This window comes from Octodon degus, unplaced genomic scaffold (assembly GCF_000260255.1).
Source record: "Octodon degus isolate 3935 unplaced genomic scaffold, OctDeg1.0 scaffold00108, whole genome shotgun sequence".
Classification (NCBI taxonomy): Eukaryota; Metazoa; Chordata; class Mammalia; order Rodentia; family Octodontidae; genus Octodon; species Octodon degus.
The window spans coordinates 3,669,378-3,674,466 of record NW_004524684.1 but is presented as its reverse complement, the minus strand read 5'-3'; the positions used below and the strand labels follow the sequence as shown (position 1 = coordinate 3,674,466).

The window sequence follows — 5,089 nt, the reverse complement described above, 5'->3', positions numbered from 1 at the left end:
TTTTACACAATGGAGTATGATTCAGCTATAAAACAGGATAAACTTGAGGCTTTTATTGGTAAAAGGATGTACCTAGAGAGCATACTCGTAAGTGAAATAAATCAGACCCACATGTGCAAACACAGTATTGTCTCCTTAGTGTGAGAACCTTAAAACAAAGTCTGAAGGGTACAATAGAGGCTGGGAAGAGGGAATGAACCTGTTCCAAAGGAAGGAATTACTGAGTTGGGAAGAAGACAGGAGAGGGAGTGGGGAAAAGAGATTTATCTAGTGTGTAAGCAGGATCGTTTGGATGACTGGACTGTGCATTTGGAAAGGAGCACTTAATGCTTGTTCTGTTTTGTCTCTGTTTTTGTTCTTAGTTTCTTATACATTTCTTTCTTTCTTCTTCCAATTTTTCATGCATATGTCTGGTAATATGAACAACTGGTTAGAAGACAACAGTATGACTTACACTAAACACTGTGAAATTCACATTATTTTGTTAGGTGAAATTCTGCACCACTTGTAATTTTTGTTTTATTACTATTTTGTATTCATTAAAATAAAACAATAAAAAATATATCAATAAATTATAAACATTCACTTGATGGCATATGTCTCTATTGTTTGATTTTGCGCACCTTGAAGTTTTATTATTATCATAATAAAATGAGATATTTGAGCCAATCAGAAGCTCTGTGCTCCATGGAGCAGTGCTGTAGTTTGGGGGTCTTCATCTTTTGCTGTGCTTGTGCTTTTCATGCTGTTCCCTTAAACCGCCCTGGCCAAAGGATGTGAAAAAGGGAATAAAGACCTACAAGCACTCTAGAAGTCAAGTGCAGGCTGCATTTTCGCCTGTCTGCCCTTTGCTCCATGGGATTTAGGTGTCACCAAGGCAGAGCTGTCCAGAGGCTGATCTGAAGCAAGCAGGGTCCCAGTGACTCCACAGTGCCACCTTGGAGCATTGGTGCACTGTGGGAACATTGCAGGGAAGTCAGTGGTCTGGCGAAGCCTTTGTCTGTGTCACAGAAGCCAATATAGAACTCAATGCGTAATCCAACTACATGGAAATGAAAGCAAATACACAGATTGGAATAAGTGAGAATTAAAAAAAACCTTTCCAACAATTGAATGTGCATTACTGAAGAAATAGGAACAATAACACATTAAGTGTGAGCACCACAGCTGGGGAGACAAAGCCAGACACAGATAGCTGAGATCAATCTTATCAAGCACTAGTATATTAGTATGAGCAAAACACCAGAGATCATACAAAAAATTGCTGCAGTGCTCACAGTTCTTAAACCTGCTATACTGTGCAGTTCACTTGATTCAAATCTTCTCTCTTATTCAACTGCCAATATAAGTAAATGTCTTCTTTTGTATGATTGTAACTGATCTTTAACAAAGATTTATGAATTATTTTGTATTTGCTACTCTTTTAATTAGCAGAAAGCAAAGGTTAATGCCAAGATCTGGTGTATAAGAAAGTAAAGTCAGATCTGCGAGTAAAGTCAGGCAAATCAATGTATAGATGAGGGCTGTGCAGTAGTACCGGTAGGGGTGAAGTGCTTTGGAAGAACACATGGGCAGGTGATTAATGTTCTCCTGGAAGTCAGAATGCTTTTCATAGAAGAGCTGATGTATGAAGGAGACCTTAAAAAATGAGTTTTGTTTTTCCGACCTTGTCTTTGCAGACGTTTGCCAGAGTCAAATTTATCACAATGAGAAACGAGCTGCATTGAGAAGCAGTAAATTTTCTGTTATGAGGATGATGGAGCGCGAATGGGACAAGCTGATCCAGGACGTGCCGGTGGGCAGTTACCCGCCTGTGCTGGGTGCTTGCTGGAGCATCCACGCTTCCCTGAGTTCTTGGTTTTAGCCTGCCATCTGCTGTGGTGGAGGCTAGAGTGAGGGAGAGGAGGGAGTTGTGAGTCCAGGCAGATGCACAGTGTGGGCTCAGCACTCACAGTGACTTTCAAAGGCAGAAGAGCAGTGTGACCAGTGTGCTTAGTGGCCGGAGTGAGGACTCAGAGAGACAGGGCCACACTGTCAAAGAATGAATCTGAAAGTGGAAGTTTAGACCCAACAAAGTTTTTGAATGTGATTTCTAATGGCTTTTATTGGATTTCCTCTGGAAGCCACTGAAATACAACAGAAGTTTCCATGCAAGAAAGCAATGGGATCTATTTTGGGTCTTGTGAGCTATCACTCTGATTCACAACTTTGGGTCAGGTCACGGAGGATGCTGAGTTGGTGCTTGCTGAGTTTGTCTCCCAGGCGTTTCTCGTTCCATTGTGGAAGAACCTCCTTCTCCTTACAGAACCTCCTCTTCTCTCCTATTAGTAATTTTGCTATGACTGGCAAGGCGAGCAAATCACCTATACCAGGAAACACAGAGATTGCCCCTGAAAGTAAAGCACCCCTATTAGGGTTCAGAATCTCCCACCCAACTGGAGGACCTTGAAACTTCTTTGTCAGTTCCTGACACTTAGTGCCGCGTAGGTGCCTGGTTGCTTTCTTCCTCCCTTTTACTGTGTTAAGTTCACTGCCTTGTGGTTTGTGTTGAGTTGTGCTCCCAAAGCCTCATGTAAGTCATGGAGTGGACCTCTAGAGTTAGTGATTAAGTCATGGCTCACTGGGATTATGGGTGTGAGTGCTGCAGGGATTGTGGGTGCGAATCCTACACCCAGCCTGGAGCAGACAGCCTGAATGCAACTTAAGGGAGACAGGCTTGCTCTCTGTAGCACTGTTGCTGCTGCTCCTCCCATTCGCTCTTGCTCTCTGCTCTTTGTCACTGCCATGAACAGTGGCTCTCTGCCGTGTGCCCCTGTGCCTTGGAGCCAGCTGAGTATGGACTGAAACCTCCAATAACTGTGAGCTAAATGAACCTTTCCTTCCTTCATTTTGGGTGTTGGGTATTTGTCAAGCAGTGAGAGAAGAGTAACTGACATACACTGTTTAGCCTTTTCTTCAATACTATTTTTAGTCTGATATTTCAATTCTAGATTGGTGGTTGCTCAGAGTTCAGCTCTCATTGTTAAAAACTGAGGACCCCAGGATATACCTACAATGATCCTGTCTGTCTATCACCAGGTGCTTCTCAATTACCAGGACATGAGGTGAGACCTGAGTAGTACTCAATACTATAACAATAACAACACAGTGACAGACAATAGCTACTGCTGGCCATCCGCACAAGGGTGCACTAGAAAGTCACAGACCCTCCTGCTCCCACAGGTTGTGACTCAACAACATGGACCATCTCCCTTTGTATAAAATCCAGAGCAATTCCATCGCCTTCTGTGTCCTCTGTGAGGATGAAACCAGCCCCATCCAAGGCTGAGGGCCTCTCTTGCCATAACCCTCCATGGCAGCACCATGCCTGCCCCCAGATGCCTGCTGGAGCTGCAAAGAGATGACTGACATCATCTCTGATGTCCCTGACATCCTGAGTGGGGCAATGCTGACCAAGAGACTGGTTTCTCTCTTGACTGAATCTGAGGGATGACAAGGAAAGGCTCTGTGTTGGGACCTGCTAAGCGTAAAGCTATCCATTCCATTTAAAGATGCTTGTGGTCATTCCTCTTTTCTTGTTTCAGGGAAGAACAGAGACCCCAACTCAAGTCCCGGGTGGGGAGGATTAGACAGGAGGAGAACTCTGCAATCTGGGGCAGCTACCGGAAGGCTTCCTGTCTGCCCAGCCCATGCTGGAGCCTGTGCTGAGACCAAGGGCCTGGCCACGCTGGGGAAGCTTTAGAACATACCAGTCTATTACCCCGCTTCTAACCAGGGCCGCACACCTGGGTAAGCTCCCCACATGGGTGACTTCCTGAAAGGAATAAAGACAGAAAGGCACATCTGGGACTCATACTCCTGCAGGAAGGCTGAAGAGTACCTGGAATCTCAAGCCTGGCTGACGAGTGTAGGAACCTGCTCATAGAGACTGAGAGAGGAGGTTGCTTCTTCACCAAGCGTCAACATGTAGTGGTGGGGTTACAAAGATAGGACAAGGAGCTGAAGAAATGGAATAAAAATCTCCAGGAGCTCTGCTCAGGAAAAGGGAGGTACTAAAATTATCTGATTACTAATTTAAAATAACCATCTTCAAAAAGTTTAATATGTATGAGAAAATGTTGCATGAGCAGAATGGAAATTTATGAGAACGCTACCGTATAGCTCACTGATCCCCACAGGAATGTTGAAGACATATTTATGTTACTCTGATCACTGCAGTGTTAGTCACAACAGCACAATGCAGACACAACCTAACAGAAGTATATCAGCAAATAAATACAAAAAAATCTATAGGCATACATGGGACTATATTGTTCAACTTTTTAAAATAAGGAAATGCTTCTCTGTGGGCATTATATAGATGAAAGCTGAAGACATTATTGTAAGTGAAATAAAGGAGTAACAGGAGGACAAAAGCTGTGTGATTGTGCTCACAGGGAGCCTAAGTGGTCAAACTGAAAAACCGAAAGTAGAACAGTAATTGCCCAAGACCATTGTATAAGGGGCAGTAAGGAATCACTCCGCAATACATATGAAACTTCAGTGAGTAGAGATGAAAATTTACAAAGATCTGCAGTACAACACTATCCTTATAGGTAAAGACAACTTCCATTGAAAATTTTGTTAGTGGGGTACATCTCATGTTTTTATTACTTGCCTCAGTAGAAAACAAATACTCCTCAAACAAGTCACTTATGAAGTACTATTTATAACTTCTTAATGCATTTCTGAGCCCATTATAGGAGGTCAAAAATAAGGCTTTTTAAGACTTAGATATCTCCAACCATGAACCTCCTATTATAAATTGCCATCTTCAGTGCAGCTGCTTAGTTCACAGGTGTCTGAATATATAGTTAGTCAGGGTGAGAATCATTCCAATGTCATGTTTCCTAGCTCTTCTCTTTGCTCTCTTTTCATTGTCTAGTCCTCAAGTTCTTGCTTTCCTTTTAGTTGTATTATACCTTTCTACTTATATTTCTTCTTTTGAGTTCTTATACTAGGGAAACTATACAATATTTACACATGTGTGTCTGGTTTGCTTCACTTATGAGTATATCTTCAAGTGGCATCCACTTTAATATAAACACTT

General features: G+C 42.7%; 1 pseudogene; it reads left to right on the top strand.

Moving 5' to 3' along the window:
• Nucleotides 1-1,756: 1,756 nt before the first annotated feature.
• Nucleotides 1,757-5,089, top strand: part of LOC101578823 — a 45,217-nt pseudogene continuing 41,884 nt past the window's right edge.